At 45.9% G+C, this 16561-nt stretch overlaps 62 pseudogenes; all 62 read left to right on the forward strand.

The window, feature by feature from the left end:
• Nucleotides 1-53: 53 nt before the first annotated feature.
• On the forward strand, nt 54-172 carry LOC140083463 (5S ribosomal RNA; annotated as a pseudogene).
• Nucleotides 173-431: 259 nt separating this feature from the next.
• LOC140084768 (5S ribosomal RNA) lies at nt 432-550 on the forward strand (annotated as a pseudogene).
• A 440-nt stretch (nt 551-990) lies between these two features.
• LOC140078313 (5S ribosomal RNA) lies at nt 991-1109 on the forward strand (annotated as a pseudogene).
• A 251-nt stretch (nt 1110-1360) lies between these two features.
• Nucleotides 1361-1479, forward strand: LOC140086412 (5S ribosomal RNA; annotated as a pseudogene).
• A 70-nt stretch (nt 1480-1549) lies between these two features.
• On the forward strand, nt 1550-1668 carry LOC140094883 (5S ribosomal RNA; annotated as a pseudogene).
• A 70-nt stretch (nt 1669-1738) lies between these two features.
• Nucleotides 1739-1857, forward strand: LOC140078223 (5S ribosomal RNA; annotated as a pseudogene).
• Nucleotides 1858-1927: 70 nt separating this feature from the next.
• LOC140094896 (5S ribosomal RNA) lies at nt 1928-2046 on the forward strand (annotated as a pseudogene).
• A 70-nt stretch (nt 2047-2116) lies between these two features.
• Nucleotides 2117-2235, forward strand: LOC140086103 (5S ribosomal RNA; annotated as a pseudogene).
• A 259-nt stretch (nt 2236-2494) lies between these two features.
• Nucleotides 2495-2613, forward strand: LOC140088199 (5S ribosomal RNA; annotated as a pseudogene).
• Nucleotides 2614-2683: 70 nt separating this feature from the next.
• LOC140094908 (5S ribosomal RNA) lies at nt 2684-2802 on the forward strand (annotated as a pseudogene).
• A 70-nt stretch (nt 2803-2872) lies between these two features.
• On the forward strand, nt 2873-2991 carry LOC140079477 (5S ribosomal RNA; annotated as a pseudogene).
• A 448-nt stretch (nt 2992-3439) lies between these two features.
• Nucleotides 3440-3558, forward strand: LOC140079478 (5S ribosomal RNA; annotated as a pseudogene).
• Nucleotides 3559-3628: 70 nt separating this feature from the next.
• On the forward strand, nt 3629-3747 carry LOC140098556 (5S ribosomal RNA; annotated as a pseudogene).
• A 259-nt stretch (nt 3748-4006) lies between these two features.
• LOC140094920 (5S ribosomal RNA) lies at nt 4007-4125 on the forward strand (annotated as a pseudogene).
• A 70-nt stretch (nt 4126-4195) lies between these two features.
• On the forward strand, nt 4196-4314 carry LOC140094933 (5S ribosomal RNA; annotated as a pseudogene).
• Nucleotides 4315-4384: 70 nt separating this feature from the next.
• On the forward strand, nt 4385-4503 carry LOC140079479 (5S ribosomal RNA; annotated as a pseudogene).
• Nucleotides 4504-4573: 70 nt separating this feature from the next.
• Nucleotides 4574-4692, forward strand: LOC140086860 (5S ribosomal RNA; annotated as a pseudogene).
• A 70-nt stretch (nt 4693-4762) lies between these two features.
• On the forward strand, nt 4763-4881 carry LOC140092172 (5S ribosomal RNA; annotated as a pseudogene).
• A 629-nt stretch (nt 4882-5510) lies between these two features.
• On the forward strand, nt 5511-5629 carry LOC140079480 (5S ribosomal RNA; annotated as a pseudogene).
• A 251-nt stretch (nt 5630-5880) lies between these two features.
• LOC140094589 (5S ribosomal RNA) lies at nt 5881-5999 on the forward strand (annotated as a pseudogene).
• Nucleotides 6000-6069: 70 nt separating this feature from the next.
• Nucleotides 6070-6188, forward strand: LOC140094945 (5S ribosomal RNA; annotated as a pseudogene).
• A 72-nt stretch (nt 6189-6260) lies between these two features.
• Nucleotides 6261-6379, forward strand: LOC140083464 (5S ribosomal RNA; annotated as a pseudogene).
• Nucleotides 6380-6630: 251 nt separating this feature from the next.
• Nucleotides 6631-6749, forward strand: LOC140086511 (5S ribosomal RNA; annotated as a pseudogene).
• Nucleotides 6750-6819: 70 nt separating this feature from the next.
• LOC140094957 (5S ribosomal RNA) lies at nt 6820-6938 on the forward strand (annotated as a pseudogene).
• A 70-nt stretch (nt 6939-7008) lies between these two features.
• LOC140079481 (5S ribosomal RNA) lies at nt 7009-7127 on the forward strand (annotated as a pseudogene).
• Nucleotides 7128-7197: 70 nt separating this feature from the next.
• Nucleotides 7198-7316, forward strand: LOC140094969 (5S ribosomal RNA; annotated as a pseudogene).
• Nucleotides 7317-7386: 70 nt separating this feature from the next.
• LOC140091425 (5S ribosomal RNA) lies at nt 7387-7505 on the forward strand (annotated as a pseudogene).
• A 70-nt stretch (nt 7506-7575) lies between these two features.
• LOC140095638 (5S ribosomal RNA) lies at nt 7576-7694 on the forward strand (annotated as a pseudogene).
• A 70-nt stretch (nt 7695-7764) lies between these two features.
• LOC140078234 (5S ribosomal RNA) lies at nt 7765-7883 on the forward strand (annotated as a pseudogene).
• A 70-nt stretch (nt 7884-7953) lies between these two features.
• LOC140086104 (5S ribosomal RNA) lies at nt 7954-8072 on the forward strand (annotated as a pseudogene).
• A 70-nt stretch (nt 8073-8142) lies between these two features.
• LOC140095789 (5S ribosomal RNA) lies at nt 8143-8261 on the forward strand (annotated as a pseudogene).
• Nucleotides 8262-8331: 70 nt separating this feature from the next.
• LOC140083465 (5S ribosomal RNA) lies at nt 8332-8450 on the forward strand (annotated as a pseudogene).
• Nucleotides 8451-8709: 259 nt separating this feature from the next.
• Nucleotides 8710-8828, forward strand: LOC140094981 (5S ribosomal RNA; annotated as a pseudogene).
• A 70-nt stretch (nt 8829-8898) lies between these two features.
• Nucleotides 8899-9017, forward strand: LOC140078598 (5S ribosomal RNA; annotated as a pseudogene).
• Nucleotides 9018-9087: 70 nt separating this feature from the next.
• Nucleotides 9088-9206, forward strand: LOC140084854 (5S ribosomal RNA; annotated as a pseudogene).
• Nucleotides 9207-9276: 70 nt separating this feature from the next.
• Nucleotides 9277-9395, forward strand: LOC140094148 (5S ribosomal RNA; annotated as a pseudogene).
• Nucleotides 9396-9835: 440 nt separating this feature from the next.
• On the forward strand, nt 9836-9954 carry LOC140078314 (5S ribosomal RNA; annotated as a pseudogene).
• Nucleotides 9955-10205: 251 nt separating this feature from the next.
• Nucleotides 10206-10324, forward strand: LOC140086424 (5S ribosomal RNA; annotated as a pseudogene).
• Nucleotides 10325-10394: 70 nt separating this feature from the next.
• Nucleotides 10395-10513, forward strand: LOC140094993 (5S ribosomal RNA; annotated as a pseudogene).
• A 70-nt stretch (nt 10514-10583) lies between these two features.
• LOC140078246 (5S ribosomal RNA) lies at nt 10584-10702 on the forward strand (annotated as a pseudogene).
• Nucleotides 10703-10772: 70 nt separating this feature from the next.
• On the forward strand, nt 10773-10891 carry LOC140091400 (5S ribosomal RNA; annotated as a pseudogene).
• A 70-nt stretch (nt 10892-10961) lies between these two features.
• Nucleotides 10962-11080, forward strand: LOC140086106 (5S ribosomal RNA; annotated as a pseudogene).
• Nucleotides 11081-11339: 259 nt separating this feature from the next.
• LOC140088200 (5S ribosomal RNA) lies at nt 11340-11458 on the forward strand (annotated as a pseudogene).
• Nucleotides 11459-11528: 70 nt separating this feature from the next.
• On the forward strand, nt 11529-11647 carry LOC140095006 (5S ribosomal RNA; annotated as a pseudogene).
• A 70-nt stretch (nt 11648-11717) lies between these two features.
• LOC140079483 (5S ribosomal RNA) lies at nt 11718-11836 on the forward strand (annotated as a pseudogene).
• Nucleotides 11837-12284: 448 nt separating this feature from the next.
• Nucleotides 12285-12403, forward strand: LOC140079484 (5S ribosomal RNA; annotated as a pseudogene).
• A 448-nt stretch (nt 12404-12851) lies between these two features.
• LOC140087284 (5S ribosomal RNA) lies at nt 12852-12970 on the forward strand (annotated as a pseudogene).
• A 70-nt stretch (nt 12971-13040) lies between these two features.
• On the forward strand, nt 13041-13159 carry LOC140095018 (5S ribosomal RNA; annotated as a pseudogene).
• A 70-nt stretch (nt 13160-13229) lies between these two features.
• Nucleotides 13230-13348, forward strand: LOC140079485 (5S ribosomal RNA; annotated as a pseudogene).
• A 70-nt stretch (nt 13349-13418) lies between these two features.
• LOC140086861 (5S ribosomal RNA) lies at nt 13419-13537 on the forward strand (annotated as a pseudogene).
• A 70-nt stretch (nt 13538-13607) lies between these two features.
• LOC140092173 (5S ribosomal RNA) lies at nt 13608-13726 on the forward strand (annotated as a pseudogene).
• Nucleotides 13727-13796: 70 nt separating this feature from the next.
• Nucleotides 13797-13915, forward strand: LOC140092989 (5S ribosomal RNA; annotated as a pseudogene).
• A 440-nt stretch (nt 13916-14355) lies between these two features.
• On the forward strand, nt 14356-14474 carry LOC140079486 (5S ribosomal RNA; annotated as a pseudogene).
• Nucleotides 14475-14725: 251 nt separating this feature from the next.
• On the forward strand, nt 14726-14844 carry LOC140094591 (5S ribosomal RNA; annotated as a pseudogene).
• Nucleotides 14845-14914: 70 nt separating this feature from the next.
• LOC140095030 (5S ribosomal RNA) lies at nt 14915-15033 on the forward strand (annotated as a pseudogene).
• Nucleotides 15034-15103: 70 nt separating this feature from the next.
• On the forward strand, nt 15104-15222 carry LOC140079487 (5S ribosomal RNA; annotated as a pseudogene).
• Nucleotides 15223-15292: 70 nt separating this feature from the next.
• LOC140094331 (5S ribosomal RNA) lies at nt 15293-15411 on the forward strand (annotated as a pseudogene).
• Nucleotides 15412-15481: 70 nt separating this feature from the next.
• Nucleotides 15482-15600, forward strand: LOC140091426 (5S ribosomal RNA; annotated as a pseudogene).
• A 70-nt stretch (nt 15601-15670) lies between these two features.
• Nucleotides 15671-15789, forward strand: LOC140095639 (5S ribosomal RNA; annotated as a pseudogene).
• Nucleotides 15790-15859: 70 nt separating this feature from the next.
• LOC140078257 (5S ribosomal RNA) lies at nt 15860-15978 on the forward strand (annotated as a pseudogene).
• A 72-nt stretch (nt 15979-16050) lies between these two features.
• Nucleotides 16051-16169, forward strand: LOC140092990 (5S ribosomal RNA; annotated as a pseudogene).
• A 251-nt stretch (nt 16170-16420) lies between these two features.
• Nucleotides 16421-16539, forward strand: LOC140095042 (5S ribosomal RNA; annotated as a pseudogene).
• The last annotated feature ends 22 nt before the right edge of the window (nt 16540-16561 follow it).

The following is a 16561-nucleotide window of genomic DNA, read 5'->3' on the forward strand; positions in this document are numbered from 1 at the left end:
TGTGTTAGTTTCTCTATGAGATAGTAAAAGAAGGTTCAAACTGAACAGCTGCTGTCAACGGCCATTCTAAGCTGAATGTGCCTGCTCTCGTCAGATCGCAGCAGCAATGCAGCTTAAGGCTTGGCAAGTACCAGCATGGGAGACTGGCTGGGAATCCCAAGTTTCGTTGACCTTTTTGAACCTGAAAATTGCGTTAGTTTCTCTATGAGATAGTAAAAGAAGGTTCAAATTGAACAGCTGTTGTCAACGGCCATTCTAAGCTGAATGTGCGTGCTCTTGTCGGATCACAGCAGCGATGCGGCTTAAGGCTTGGCAAGTACCAGCATGGGAGACTGGCTGCGAATCCCAAGTTCCGTTGACCTTTTTGAACCTGAAAATTGTGTTAGTTTCTCTATGAGATAGTAAAAGAAGGTTCAAACTGAACAGCTGCTGTCAACGGCCATTCTAAGCTGAATGTGCCTGCTCTCGTCAGATCGCAGAAGCAATGCAGCTTAAGGCTTGGCAAGTACCAGCATGGGAGACTGGCTGGGAATCCCAAGTTCCGTTGACCTTTTTGAACCTGAAAATTGTTAGTTTCTCTGTCAAAGATGGTAAAAGAAGGTTCAAATTGAACAGCTGCTGTCAACGGCCATTCTAAGCTGAATGTGCCTGCTCTTGTCAGATCGCAGCAGCTTAAGGCTTGGCAAGTACCAGCATGGGAGACTGGCTGGGAATCCCAAGTTCCGTTGACCTTTTTGAACCTGAAAATTGTGTTAATTTCTCTATGAGATAGTAAAAGAAGGTTCAAATTGAACAGCTGCTGTCAACGGCCATTCTAAGCTGAATGTGCGTGCTCTTGTCGGATCACAGCAGCGATGCGGCTTAAGGCTTGGCAAGTACCAGCATGGGAGACTGGCTGTGAATCCCAAGTTCCGTTGACCTTTTTGAACCTGAAAATTGTGTTAGTTTCTCTATGAGATAGTAAAAGAAGGTTCAAACTGAACAGCTGCTGTCAACGGCCATTCTAAGCTGAATGTGCCTGCTCTCGTCAGATCGCAGCAGCAATGCAGCTTAAGGCTTGGCAAGTACTAGCATGGGAGACTGGCTGGGAATCCCAAGTTCTGTTGACCTTTTTGAACCTGAAAATTGTGTTAGTTTCTCTATGAGATAGTAAAAGAAGGTTCAAATTGAACAGCTGCTGTCAACGGCCATTCTAAGCTGAATGTGCCTGCTCTTGTCAGATCGCAGCAGCTTAAGGCTTGGCAAGTACCAGCATGGGAGACTGGCTGGGAATCCCAAGTTCCGTTGACCTTTTTGAACCTGAAAATTGTGTTAGTTTCTCTATGAGATAGTAAAAGAAGGTTCAAATTGAACAGCTGCTGTCAACGGCCATTCTAAGCTGAATGTGCCTGCTCTCATTAGATCGCAGCAGCAATGCAGCTTAAGGCTTGGCAAGTACCAGCATGGGAGACTGGCTGGGAATCCCAAGTTCCGTTGACCTTTTTGAACCTGAAAATTGTGTTAGTTTCTCTATGAGATAGTAAAAGAAGGTTCAAATTGAACAGCTGCTGTCAACGGCCATTCTAAGCTGAATGTGCCTGCTCTCGTCAGATCGCAGCAGCAATGCAGCTTAAGGCTTGGCAAGTACCAGCATGGGAGACTGGCTGGGAATCCCAAGTTCCGTTGACCTTTTTGAACCTGAAAATTGTGTTAGTTTCTCTATGAGATAGTAAAAGAAGGTTCAAACTGAACAGCTGCTGTCAACGGCCATTCTAAGCTGAATGTGCCTGCTCTCGTCAGATCGCAGCAGCAATGCAGCTTAAGGCTTGGCAAGTACCAGCATGGGAGACTGGCTGGGAATACCAAGTTCCGTTGACCTTTTTGAACCTGAAAATTGTGTTAGTTTCTCTATGAGATAGTAAAAGAAGGTTCAAACTGAACAGCTGCTGTCAACGGCCATTCTAAGCTGAATGTGCCTGCTCTCGTCAGATCGCAGCAGCAATGCAGCTTAAGGCTTGGCAAGTACCAGCATGGGAGACTGGCTGGGAATCCCAAGTTCCGTTGACCTTTTTGAACCTGAAAATTGTGTTAGTTTCTCTATGAGATAGTAAAAGAAGGTTCAAATTGAACAGCTGCTGTCAACGGCCATTCTAAGCTGAATGTGCCTGCTCTCGTCAGATCGCAGCAGCAATGCAGCTTAAGGCTTGGCAAGTACCAGCATGGGAGACTGGCTGAGAATCCCAAGTTCCGTTGACCTTTTTGAACCTGAAAATTGTGTTAGTTTCTCTATGAGATAGTAAAAGAAGGTTCAAATTGAACAGCTGCTGTCAACGGCCATTCTAAACTGAACGTGCTTGCTCTCATCAGATCGCAGCAGCAATGCAGCTTAAGGCTTGGCAAGTACCAGCATGGGAGACTGGCTGGCAATCCCAAGTTCTGTTGACCTTTTTGAACCTGAAAATTGTTAGTTTCTCTGTCAAAGATGGTAAAAGAAGGTTCAAATTGAACAGCTGCTGTCAACGGCCATTCTAAGCTGAATGTGCCTGCTCTCGTCAGATCGCAGCAGCAATGCAGCTTAAGGCTTGGCAAGTACCAGCATGGGAGACTGGCTGCGAATCCCAAGTTCCGTTGACCTTTTTGAACCTGAAAATTGTGTTAGTTTCTCTATGAGATAGTAAAAGAAGGTTCAAACTGAACAGCTGCTGTCAACGGCCATTCTAAGCTGAATGTGCCTGCTCTCGTCAGATCGCAGCAGCAATGCAGCTTAAGGCTTGGCAAGTACCAGCATGGGAGACTGGCTGGGAATCCCAAGTTCCGTTGACCTTTTTGAACCTGAAAATTGTGTTAGTTTCTCTATGAGATAGTAAAAGAAGGTTCAAACTGAACAGCTGCTGTCAACGGCCATTCTAAGCTGAATGTGCCTGCTCTCGTCAGATCGCAGCAGCAATGCAGCTTAAGGCTTGGCAAGTACCAGCATGGGAGACTGGCTGGGAATCCCAAGTTCTGTTGACCTTTTTGAACCTGAAAATTGTTAGTTTCTCTGTCAAAGATGGTAAAAGAAGGTTCAAATTGAACAGCTGCTGTCAAGGGCCATTCTAAGCTGAATGTGCCTGCTCTCGTCAGATTGCAGCAGCAATGCAGCTAAAGGCTTGGCAAGTACCAGCATGGGAGACTGGCTGGGAATCCCAAGTTTCGTTGACCTTTTTGAACCTGAAAATTGTGTTAGTTTCTCTATGAGATAGTAAAAGAAGGTTCAAATTGAACAGCTGCTGTCAACGGCCATTCTAAGCTGAATGTGCGTGCTCTTGTCGGATCACAGCAGCGATGCGGCTTAAGGCTTGGCAAGTACCAGCATGGGAGACTGGCTGCGAATTCCAAGTTCCGTTGACCTTTTTGAACCTGAAAATTGTGTTAGTTTCTCTATGAGATAGTAAAAGAAGGTTCAAACTGAACAGCTGCTGTCAACGGCCATTCTAAGCTGAATGTGCCTGCTCTCGTCAGATCGCAGCAGCAATGCAGCTTAAGGCTTGGCAAGTACCAGCATGGGAGACTGGCTGGGAATCCCAAGTTCTGTTGACCTTTTTGAACCTGAAAATTGTTAGTTTCTCTGTCAAAGATGGTAAAAGAAGGTTCAAATTGAACAGCTGCTGTCAAGGGCCATTCTAAGCTGAATGTGCCGGCTCTCGTCAGATCGCAGCAGCAATGCAGCTAAAGGCTTGGCAAGTACCAGCATGGGAGACTGGCTGGGAATCCCAAGTTCCGTTGACCTTTTTGAACCTGAAAATTGTGTTAGTTTCTCTATGAGATAGTAAAAGAAGGTTCAAATTGAACAGCTGCTGTCAACGGCCATTCTAAGCTGAATGTGCGTGCTCTTGTCGGATCACAGCAGCGATGCGGCTTAAGGCGTGGCAAGTACCAGCATGGGAGACTGGCTGCGAATCCCAAGTTCCGTTGTCCTTTTTGAACCTGAAAATTGTGTTAGTTTCTCTATGAGATAGTAAAAGAAGGTTCAAACTGAACAGCTGCTGTCAACGGCCATTCTAAGCTGAATGTGCCTGCTCTCGTCAGATCGCAGCAGCAATGCAGCTTAAGGCTTGGCAAGTACCAGCATGGGAGACTGGCTGGGAATCCCAAGTTCCGTTGACCTTTTTGAACCTGAAAATTGTGTTAGTTTCTCTATGAGATAGTAAAAGAAGGTTCAAACTGAACAGCTGCTGTCAACGGCCATTCTAAGCTGAATGTGCCTGCTCTCGTCAGATCGCAGCAGCAATGCAGCTTAAGGCTTGGCAAGTACCAGCATGGGAGACTGGCTGGGAATCCCAAGTTCCGTTGACCTTTTTGAACCTGAAAATTGTGTTAGTTTCTCTATGAGATAGTAAAAGAAGGTTCAAATTGAACAGCTGCTGTCAACGGCCATTCTAAGCTGAATGTGCCTGCTCTCGTCAGATCGCAGCAGCAATGCAGCTTAAGGCTTGGCAAGTACCAGCATGGGAGACTGGCTGGGAATCCCAAGTTCTGTTGACCTTTTTGAACCTGAAAATTGTTAGTTTCTCTGTCATAGATGGTAAAAGAAGGTTCAAATTGAACAGCTGCTGTCAACGGCCATTCTAAGCTGAATGTGCCTGCTCTCGTCAGATTGCAGCAGCAATGCAGCTTAAGGCTTGGCAAGTACCAGCATGGGAGACTGGCTGGGAATCCCAAGTTCCGTTGACCTTTTTGAACCTGAAAATTGTGTTAGTTTCTCTATGAGATAGTAAAAGAAGGTTCAAACTGAACAGCTGCTGTCAACTGCCATTCTAAGCTGAATGTGCCTGCTCTCGTCAGATCGCAGCAGCAATGCAGCTTAAGGCTTGGCAAGTACCAGCATGGGAGACTGGCTGGGAATCCCAAGTTCCGTTGACCTTTTTGAACCTGAAAATTGTGTTAGTTTCTCTATGAGATAGTAAAAGAAGGTTCAAATTGAACAGCTGCTGTCAACGGCCATTCTAAGCTGAATGTGCCTGCTCTTGTCAGATCGCAGCAGCACTGCAGCTTAAGGCTTGGCAAGTACCAGCATGGGAGACTGGCTGGGAATCCCAAGTTCTGTTGACCTTTTTGAACCTGAAAATTGTTAGTTTCTCTGTCAAAGATGGTAAAAGAAGGTTCAAATTGAACAGCTGCTGTCAACGGCCATTCTAAGCTGAATGTGCCTGCTCTTGTCAGATCGCAGCAGCTTAAGGCTTGGCAAGTACCAGCATGGGAGACTGGCTGGGAATCCCAAGTTCCGTTGACCTTTTTGAACCTGAAAATTGTGTTAGTTTCTCTATGAGATAGTAAAAGAAGGTTCAAATTGAACAGCTGCTGTCAACGGCTGTTCTAAGCTGAATGTGCGTGCTCTTGTCGGATCACAGCAGCGATGCGGCTAAAGGCTTGGCAAGTACCAGCATGGGAGACTGGCTGTGAATCCCAAGTTCCGTTGACCTTTTTGAACCTGAAAATTGTGTTAGTTTCTCTATGAGATAGTAAAAGAAGGTTCAAACTGAACAGCTGCTGTCAACGGCCATTCTAAGCTGAATGTGCCTGCTCTCGTCAGATCGCAGCAGCAATGCAGCTTAAGGCTTGGCAAGTACCAGCATGGGAGACTGGCTGGGAATCCCAAGTTCTGTTGACCTTTTTGAACCTGAAAATTGTGTTAGTTTCTCTATGAGATAGTAAAAGAAGGTTCAAATTGAACAGCTGCTGTCAACGGCCATTCTAAGCTGAATGTGCCTGCTCTTGTCAGATCGCAGCAGCTTAAGGCTTGGCAAGTACCAGCATGGGAGACTGGCTGGGAATCCCAAGTTCCGTTGACCTTTTTGAACCTGAAAATTGTGTTAGTTTCTCTATGAGATAGTAAAAGAAGGTTCAAATTGAACAGCTGCTGTCAACGGCCATTCTAAGCTGAATGTGCCTGCTCTCATCAGATCGCAGCAGCAATGCAGCTTAAGGCTTGGCAAGTACCAACATGGGAGACTGGCTGGGAATCCCAACTTCCGTTGACCTTTTTGAACCTGAAAATTGTGTTAGTTTCTCTATGAGATAGTAAAAGAAGGTTCAAACTGAACAGCTGCTGTCAACGGCCATTCTAAGCTGAATGTGCCTGCTCTCGTCAGATCGCAGCAGCAATGCAGCTTAAGGCTTGGCAAGTACCAGCATGGGAGACTGGCTGGGAATCCCAAGTTCCGTTGACCTTTTTGAACCTGAAAATTGTGTTAGTTTCGCTGTCAAAGATGGTAAAAGAAGGTTCAAATTGAACAGCTGCTGTCAACGGCCATTCTAAGCTGAATGTGCCTGCTCTCGTCAGATCGCAGCAGCAATGCAGCTTAAGGCTTGGCAAGTACCAGCATGGGAGACTGGCTGGGAATCCCAAGTTTCGTTGACCTTTTTGAACCTGAAAATTGTGTTAGTTTCTCTATGAGATAGTAAAAGAAGGTTCAAATTGAACAGCTGCTGTCAACGGCCATTCTAAGCTGAATGTGCCTGCTCTTGTCAGATCGCAGCAGCTTAAGGCTTGGCAAGTACCAGCATGGGAGACTGGCTGGGAATCCCAAGTTCCGTTGACCTTTTTGAACCTGAAAATTGTGTTAGTTTCTCTATGAGATAGTAAAAGAAGGTTCAAATTGAACAGCTGCTGTCAACGGCCATTCTAAGCTGAATGTGCCTGCTCTCATCAGATCGCAGCAGCAATGCAGCTTAAGGCTTGGCAAGTACCAACATGGGAGACTGGCTGGGAATCCCAAGTTCCGTTGACCTTTTTGAACCTGAAAATTGTGTTAGTTTCTCTATGAGATAGTAAAAGAAGGTTCAAACTGAACAGCTGCTGTCAACGGCCATTCTAAGCTGAATGTGCCTGCTCTCGTCAGATCGCAGCAGCAATGCAGCTTAAGGCTTGGCAAGTACCAGCATGGGAGACTGGCTGGGAATCCCAAGTTCCGTTGACCTTTTTGAACCTGAAAATTGTGTTAGTTTCTCTATGAGATAGTAAAAGAAGGTTCAAATTGAACAGCTGCTGTCAACGGCCATTCTAAGCTGAATGTGCCTGCTCTCGTCAGATCGCAGCAGCAATGCAGCTTAAGGCTTGGCAAGTACCAGCATGGGAGACTGGCTGGGAATCCCAAGTTCTGTTGACCTTTTTGAACCTGAAAATTGTTAGTTTCTCTGTCAAAGATGGTAAAAGAAGGTTCAAATTGAACAGCTGCTGTCAACGGCCATTCTAAGCTGAATGTGCCTGCTCTCGTCAGATCGCAGCAGCAATGCAGCTTAAGGCTTGGCAAGTACCAGCATGGGAGACTGGCTGGGAATCCCAAGTTCCGTTGACCTTTTTGAACCTGAAAATTGTGTTAGTTTCTCTATGAGATAGTAAAAGAAGGTTCAAACTGAACAGCTGCTGTCAACGGCCATTCTAAGCTGAATGTGCCTGCTCTCGTCAGATCGCAGCAGCAATGCAGCTTAAGGCTTGGCAAGTAACAGCATGGGAGACTGGCTGGGAATCCCAAGTTCCGTTGACCTTTTTGAACCTGAACATTGTGTTAGTTTCTCTATGAGATAGTAAAAGAAGGTTCAAATTGAACAGCTGCTGTCAACGGCCATTCTAAGCTGAATGTGCGTGCTCTCGTCAGATCGCAGCAGCAATGCAGCTTAAGGCTTGGCAAGTACCAGCATGGGAGACTGGCTGGGAATCCCAAGTTCCGTTAACCTTTTTGAACCTGAAAATTGTGTTAGTTTCTCTATGAGATAGTAAAAGAAGGTTCAAATTGAACAGCTGCTGTCAACGGCCATTCTAAGCTGAATGTGCCTGCTCTCGTCAGATCGCAGCAGCAATGCAGCTTAAGGCTTGGCAAGTACCAGCATGGGAGACTGGCTGGGAATACCAAGTTCCGTTGACCTTTTTGAACCTGAAAATTGTGTTAGTTTCTCTATGAGATAGTAAAAGAAGGTTCAAACTGAACAGCTGCTGTCAACGGCCATTCTAAGCTGAATGTGCCTGCTCTCGTCAGATCGCAGCAGCAATGCAGCTTAAGGCTTGGCAAGTACCAGCATGGGAGACTGGCTGAGAATCCCAAGTTCCGTTGACCTTTTTGAACCTGAAAATTGTGTTAGTTTCTCTATGAGATAGTAAAAGAAGGTTCAAATTGAACAGCTGCTGTCAACGGCCATTCTAAGCTGAATGTGCTTGCTCTCGTCAGATCGCAGCAGCAATGAAGCTTAAGGCTTGGCAAGTACCAGCATGGGAGACTGGCTGGGAATCCCAAGTTCTGTTGACCTTTTTGAACCTGAAAATTGTTAGTTTCGCTGTCAAAGATGGTAAAAGAAGGTTCAAATTGAACAGCTGCTGTCAACGGCCATTCTAAGCTGAATGTGCCTGCTCTCGTCAGATCGCAGCAGCAATGCAGCTTAAGGCTTGGCAAGTACCAGCATGGGAGACTGGCTGGGAATCCCAAGTTTCGTTGACCTTTTTGAACCTGAAAATTGCGTTAGTTTCTCTATGAGATAGTAAAAGAAGGTTCAAATTGAACAGCTGTTGTCAACGGCCATTCTAAGCTGAATGTGCGTGCTCTTGTCGGATCACAGCAGCGATGCGGCTTAAGGCTTGGCAAGTACCAGCATGGGAGACTGGCTGCGAATCCCAAGTTCCGTTGACCTTTTTGAACCTGAAAATTGTGTTAGTTTCTCTATGAGATAGTAAAAGAAGGTTCAAACTGAACAGCTGCTGTCAACGGCCATTCTAAGCTGAATGTGCCTGCTCTCGTCAGATCGCAGCAGCAATGCAGCTTAAGGCTTGGCAAGTACCAGCATGGGAGACTGGCTGGGAATCCCAAGTTCCGTTGACCTTTTTGAACCTGAAAATTGTGTTAGTTTCTCTATGAGATAGTAAAAGAAGGTTCAAACTGAACAGCTGCTGTCAACGGCCATTCTAAGCTGAATGTGCCTGCTCTCGTCAGATCGCAGCAGCAATGCAGCTTAAGGCTTGGCAAGTACCAGCATGGGAGACTGGCTGGGAATCCCAAGTTCCGTTGACTTTTTTGAACCTGAAAATTGTGTTCGTTTCTCTATGAGATAGTAAAAGAAGGTTCAAACTGAACAGCTACTGTCAACGGCCATTCTAAGCTGAATTTGCCTGCTCTCGTCAGATCGCAGCAGCAATGCAGCTTAAGGCTTGGCAAGTACCAGCATGGGAGACTGGCTGGGAATCCCAAGTTCCGTTGACCTTTTTGAACCTGAAAATTGTGTTAGTTTCTCTATGAGATAGTAAAAGAAGGTTCAAATTGAACAGCTGCTGTCAACGGCCATTCTAAGCTGAATGTGCCTGCTCTCGTCAGATCGCAGCAGCAATGCAGCTTAAGGCTTGGCAAGTACCAGCATGGGAGACTGGCTGGGAATCCCAAGTTCTTTTGACCTATTTGAACCTGAAAATTGTTAGTTTCTCTGTCAAAGATGGTAAAAGAAGGTTCAAATTGAACAGCTGCTGTCAACGGCCATTCTAAGCTGAATGTGCCTGCTCTTGTCAGATCGCAGCAGCTTAAGGCTTGGCAAGTACCAGCATGGGAGACTGGCTGGGAATCCCAAGTTCCGTTGACCTTTTTGAACCTGAAAATTGTGTTAATTTCTCTATGAGATAGTAAAAGAAGGTTCAAATTGAACAGCTGCTGTCAACGGCCATTCTAAGCTGAATGTGCGTGCTCTTGTCGGATCACAGCAGCGATGCGGCTTAAGGCTTGGCAAGTACCAGCATGGGAGACTGGCTGTGAATCCCAAGTTCCGTTGACCTTTTTGAACCTGAAAATTGTGTTAGTTTCTCTATGAGATAGTAAAAGAAGGTTCAAACTGAACAGCTGCTGTCAACGGCCATTCTAAGCTGAATGTGCCTGCTCTCGTCAGATCGCAGCAGCAATGCAGCTTAAGGCTTGGCAAGTACTAGCATGGGAGACTGGCTGGGAATCCCAAGTTCTGTTGACCTTTTTGAACCTGAAAATTGTGTTAGTTTCTCTATGAGATAGTAAAAGAAGGTTCAAATTGAACAGCTGCTGTCAACGGCCATTCTAAGCTGAATGTGCCTGCTCTTGTCAGATCGCAGCAGCTTAAGGCTTGGCAAGTACCAGCATGGGAGACTGGCTGGGAATCCCAAGTTCCGTTGACCTTTTTGAACCTGAAAATTGTGTTAGTTTCTCTATGAGATAGTAAAAGAAGGTTCAAATTGAACAGCTGCTGTCAACGGCCATTCTAAGCTGAATGTGCCTGCTCTCATTAGATCGCAGCAGCAATGCAGCTTAAGGCTTGGCAAGTACCAGCATGGGAGACTGGCTGGGAATCCCAAGTTCCGTTGACCTTTTTGAACCTGAAAATTGTGTTAGTTTCTCTATGAGATAGTAAAAGAAGGTTCAAATTGAACAGCTGCTGTCAACGGCCATTCTAAGCTGAATGTGCCTGCTCTCGTCAGATCGCAGCAGCAATGCAGCTTAAGGCTTGGCAAGTACCAGCATGGGAGACTGGCTGGGAATCCCAAGTTCCGTTGACCTTTTTGAACCTGAAAATTGTGTTAGTTTCTCTATGAGATAGTAAAAGAAGGTTCAAACTGAACAGCTGCTGTCAACGGCCATTCTAAGCTGAATGTGCCTGCTCTCGTCAGATCGCAGCAGCAATGCAGCTTAAGGCTTGGCAAGTACCAGCATGGGAGACTGGCTGGGAATACCAAGTTCCGTTGACCTTTTTGAACCTGAAAATTGTGTTAGTTTCTCTATGAGATAGTAAAAGAAGGTTCAAACTGAACAGCTGCTGTCAACGGCCATTCTAAGCTGAATGTGCCTGCTCTCGTCAGATCGCAGCAGCAATGCAGCTTAAGGCTTGGCAAGTACCAGCATGGGAGACTGGCTGGGAATCCAAAGTTCCGTTGACCTTTTTGAACCTGAAAATTGTGTTAGTTTCTCTATGAGATAGTAAAAGAAGGTTCAAATTGAACAGCTGCTGTCAACGGCCATTCTAAGCTGAATGTGCCTGCTCTCGTCAGATCGCAGCAGCAATGCAGCTTAAGGCTTGGCAAGTACCAGCATGGGAGACTGGCTGAGAATCCCAAGTTCCGTTGACCTTTTTGAACCTGAAAATTGTGTTAGTTTCTCTATGAGATAGTAAAAGAAGGTTCAAATTGAACAGCTGCTGTCAACGGCCATTCTAAACTGAACGTGCTTGCTCTCATCAGATCGCAGCAGCAATGCAGCTTAAGGCTTGGCAAGTACCAGCATGGGAGACTGGCTGGCAATCCCAAGTTCTGTTGACCTTTTTGAACCTGAAAATTGTTAGTTTCTCTGTCAAAGATGGTAAAAGAAGGTTCAAATTGAACAGCTGCTGTCAACGGCCATTCTAAGCTGAATGTGCCTGCTCTCGTCAGATCGCAGCAGCAATGCAGCTTAAGGCTTGGCAAGTACCAGCATGGGAGACTGGCTGCGAATCCCAAGTTCCGTTGACCTTTTTGAACCTGAAAATTGTGTTAGTTTCTCTATGAGATAGTAAAAGAAGGTTCAAACTGAACAGCTGCTGTCAACGGCCATTCTAAGCTGAATGTGCCTGCTCTCGTCAGATCGCAGCAGCAATGCAGCTTAAGGCTTGGCAAGTACCAGCATGGGAGACTGGCTGGGAATCCCAAGTTCCGTTGACCTTTTTGAACCTGAAAATTGTGTTAGTTTCTCTATGAGATAGTAAAAGAAGGTTCAAACTGAACAGCTGCTGTCAACGGCCATTCTAAGCTGAATGTGCCTGCTCTCGTCAGATCGCAGCAGCAATGCAGCTTAAGGCTTGGCAAGTACCAGCATGGGAGACTGGCTGGGAATCCCAAGTTCTGTTGACCTTTTTGAACCTGAAAATTGTTAGTTTCTCTGTCAAAGATGGTAAAAGAAGGTTCAAATTGAACAGCTGCTGTCAAGGGCCATTCTAAGCTGAATGTGCCTGCTCTCGTCAGATTGCAGCAGCAATGCAGCTAAAGGCTTGGCAAGTACCAGCATGGGAGACTGGCTGGGAATCCCAAGTTTCGTTGACCTTTTTGAACCTGAAAATTGTGTTAGTTTCTCTATGAGATAGTAAAAGAAGGTTCAAATTGAACAGCTGCTGTCAACGGCCATTCTAAGCTGAATGTGCGTGCTCTTGTCGGATCACAGCAGCGATGCGGCTTAAGGCTTGGCAAGTACCAGCATGGGAGACTGGCTGCGAATCCCAAGTTCCGTTGACCTTTTTGAACCTGAAAATTGTGTTAGTTTCTCTATGAGATAGTAAAAGAAGGTTCAAACTGAACAGCTGCTGTCAACGGCCATTCTAAGCTGAATGTGCCTGCTCTCGTCAGATCGCAGCAGCAATGCAGCTTAAGGCTTGGCAAGTACCAGCATGGGAGACTGGCTGGGAATCCCAAGTTCTGTTGACCTTTTTGAACCTGAAAATTGTTAGTTTCTCTGTCAAAGATGGTAAAAGAAGGTTCAAATTGAACAGCTGCTGTCAAGGGCCATTCTAAGCTGAATGTGCCGGCTCTCGTCAGATCGCAGCAGCAATGCAGCTAAAGGCTTGGCAAGTACCAGCATGGGAGACTGGCTGGGAATCCCAAGTTTCGTTGACCTTTTTGAACCTGAAAATTGTGTTAGTTTCTCTATGAGATAGTAAAAGAAGGTTCAAATTGAACAGCTGCTGTCAACGGCCATTCTAAGCTGAATGTGCGTGCTCTTGTCGGATCACAGCAGCGATGCGGCTTAAGGCTTGGCAAGTACCAGCATGGGAGACTGGCTGCGAATCCCAAGTTCCGTTGTCCTTTTTGAACCTGAAAATTGTGTTAGTTTCTCTATGAGATAGTAAAAGAAGGTTCAAACTGAACAGCTGCTGTCAACGGCCATTCTAAGCTGAATGTGCCTGCTCTCGTCAGATCGCAGCAGCAATGCAACTTAAGGCTTGGCAAGTACCAGCATGGGAGACTGGCTGGGAATCCCAAGTTCCGTTGACCTTTTTGAACCTGAAAATTGTGTTAGTTTCTCTATGAGATAGTAAAAGAAGGTTCAAACTGAACAGCTGCTGTCAACGGCCATTCTAAGCTGAATGTGCCTGCTCTCGTCAGATCGCAGCAGCAATGCAGCTTAAGGCTTGGCAAGTACCAGCATGGGAGACTGGCTGGGAATCCCAAGTTCCGTTGACCTTTTTGAACCTGAAAATTGTGTTAGTTTCTCTATGAGATAGTAAAAGAAGGTTCAAATTGAACAGCTGCTGTCAACGGCCATTCTAAGCTGAATGTGCCTGCTCTCGTCAGATCGCAGCAGCAATGCAGCTTAAGGCTTGGCAAGTACCAGCATGGGAGACTGGCTGGGAATCCCAAGTTCTGTTGACCTTTTTGAACCTGAAAATTGTTAGTTTCTCTGTCATAGATGGTAAAAGAAGGTTCAAATTGAACAGCTGCTGTCAACGGCCATTCTAAGCTGAATGTGCCTGCTCTCGTCAGATTGCAGCAGCAATGCAGCTTAAGGCTTGGCAAGTACCAGCATGGGAGACTGGCTGGGAATCCCAAGTTCCGTTGACCTTTTTGAACCTGAAAATTGTGTTAGTTTCTCTATGAGATAGTAAAAGAAGGTTCAAACTGAACAGCTGCTGTCAACTGCCATTCTAAGCTGAATGTGCCTGCTCTCGTCAGATCGCAGCAGCAATGCAGCTTAAGGCTTGGCAAGTACCAGCATGGGAGACTGGCTGGGAATCCCAAGTTCCGTTGACCTTTTTGAACCTGAAAATTGTGTTAGTTTCTCTATGAGATAGTAAAAGAAGGTTCAAATTGAACAGCTGCTGTCAACGGCCATTCTAAGCTGAATGTGCCTGCTCTCGTCAGATCGCAGCAGCACTGCAGCTTAAGGCTTGGCAAGTACCAGCATGGGAGACTGGCTGGGAATCCCAAGTTCTGTTGACCTTTTTGAACCTGAAAATTGTTAGTTTCTCTGTCAAAGATGGTAAAAGAAGGTTCAAATTGAACAGCTGCTGTCAACGGCCATTCTAAGCTGAATGTGCCTGCTCTTGTCAGATCGCAGCAGCTTAAGGCTTGGCAAGTACCAGCATGGGAGACTGGCTGGGAATCCCAAGTTCCGTTGACCTTTTTGAACCTGAAAATTGTGTTAGTTTCTCTATGAGATAGTAAAAGAAGGTTCAAATTGAACAGCTGCTGTCAACGGCTGTTCTAAGCTGAATGTGCGTGCTCTTGTCGGATCACAGCAGCGATGCGGCTTAAGGCTTGGCAAGTACCAGCATGGGAGACTGGCTGTGAATCCCAAGTTCCGTTGACCTTTTTGAACCTGAAAATTGTGTTAGTTTCTCTATGAGATAGTAAAAGAAGGTTCAAACTGAACAGCTGCTGTCAACGGCCATTCTAAGCTGAATGTGCCTGCTCTCGTCAGATCGCAGCAGCAATGCAGCTTAAGGCTTGGCAAGTACCAGCATGGGAGACTGGCTGGGAATCCCAAGTTCTGTTGACCTTTTTGAACCTGAAAATTGTGTTAGTTTCTCTATGAGATAGTAAAAGAAGGTTCAAATTGAACAGCTGCTGTCAACGGCCATTCTAAGCTGAATGTGCCTGCTCTTGTCAGATCGCAGCAGCTTAAGGCTTGGCAAGTACCAGCATGGGAGACTGGCTGGGAATCCCAAGTTCCGTTGACCTTTTTGAACCTGAAAATTGTGTTAGTTTCTCTATGAGATAGTAAAAGAAGGTTCAAATTGAACAGCTGCTGTCAACGGCCATTCTAAGCTGAATGTGCCTGCTCTCATCAGATCGCAGCAGCAATGCAGCTTAAGGCTTGGCAAGTACCAACATGGGAGACTGGCTGGGAATCCCAACTTCCGTTGACCTTTTTGAACCTGAAAATTGTGTTAGTTTCTCTATGAGATAGTAAAAGAAGGTTCAAACTGAACAGCTGCTGTCAACGGCCATTCTAAGCTGAATGTGCCTGCTCTCGTCAGATCGCAGCAGCAATGCAGCTTAAGGCTTGGCAAGTACCAGCATGGGAGACTGGCTGGGAATCCCAAGTTCCGTTGACCTTTTTGAACCTGAAAATTGTGTTAGTTTCTCTATGAGATAGTAAAAGAAGGTTCAAATTGAACAGCTGCTGTCAACGGCCATTCTAAGCTGAATGTGCCTGCTCTCGTCAGATCGCAGCAGCAATGCAGCTTAAGGCTTGGCAAGTACCAGCATGGGAGACTGGCTGGGAATCCCAAGTTCTGTTGACCTTTTTGAACCTGAAAATTGTTAGTTTCTCTGTCAAAGATGGTAAAAGAAGGTTCAAATTGAACAGCTGCTGTCAACGGCCATTCTAAGCTGAATGTGCCTGCTCTCGTCAGATCGCAGCAGCAATGCAGCTTAAGGCTTGGCAAGTATCAGCATGGGAGACTGGCTGGGAATCCCATGTTCCGTTGACCTTTTTGAACCTGAAAATTGTGTTAGTTTCTCTATGAGATAGTAAAAGAAGGTTCAAACTGAACAGCTGCTGTCAACGGCCATTCTAAGCTGAATGTGCCTGCTCTCGTCAGATCGCAGCAGCAATGCAGCTTAAGGCTTGGCAAGTAACAGCATGGGAGACTGGCTGGGAATCCCAAGTTCCGTTGACCTTTTTGAACCTGAAAATTGTGTTAGTTTCTCTATGAGATAGTAAAAGAAGGTTCAAATTGAACAGCTGCTGTCAACGGCCATTCTAAGCTGAATGTGCGTGCTCTCGTCAGATCGCAGCAGCAATGCAGCTTAAGGCTTGGCAAGTACCAGCATGGGAGACTGGCTGGGAATCCCAAGTTCCGTTAACCTTTTTGAACCTGAAAATTGTGTTAGTTTCTCTATGAGATAGTAAAAGAAGGTTCAAATTGAACAGCTGCTGTCAACGGCCATTCTAAGCTGAATGTGCCTGCTCTCGTCAGATCGCAGCAGCAATGCAGCTTAAGGCTTGGCAAGTACCAGCATGGGAGACTGGCTGGGAATACCAAGTTCCGTTGACCTTTTTGAACCTGAAAATTGTGTTAGTTTCGCTGTCAAAGATGGTAAAAGAAGGTTCAAATTGAACAGCTGCTGTCAACGGCCATTCTAAGCTGAATGTGCCTGCTCTCGTCAGATTGCAGCAGCAATGCAGCTTAAGGCTTGGCAAGTACCAGCATGGGAGACTGGCTGGGAATCCCAAGTTTCGTTGACCTTTTTGAACCTGAAAATTGTGTTAGTTTCTCTATGAGATAGTAAAAGAAGGTTCAAATTGAACAGCTGCTGTCAACGGCCATTCTAAGCTGAATGTGCCTGCTCTTGTCAGATCGCAGCAGCTTAAGGCTTGGCAAGTACCAGCATGGGAGACTGGCTGGGAATCCCAAGTTCCGTTGACCTTTTTGAACCTGAAAATTGTGTTAGTTTCTCTATGAGATAGTAAAAGAAGGTTCAAACTGAACAGCTGCTGTCAACGGCCATTCTAAGCTGAATGTGCCTGCTCTCGTCAGATCGCAGCAGCAATGCAGCTTAAGGCTTGGCAAGTACCAGCATGGGAGACTGGCTGGGAATCCCAAGTTCCGTTGACCTTTTTGAACCTGAAAATTGTGT

The sequence above is a fragment of the Engystomops pustulosus genome, chromosome 9 (assembly GCF_040894005.1).
Source record: "Engystomops pustulosus chromosome 9, aEngPut4.maternal, whole genome shotgun sequence".
Classification (NCBI taxonomy): Eukaryota; Metazoa; Chordata; class Amphibia; order Anura; family Leptodactylidae; genus Engystomops; species Engystomops pustulosus.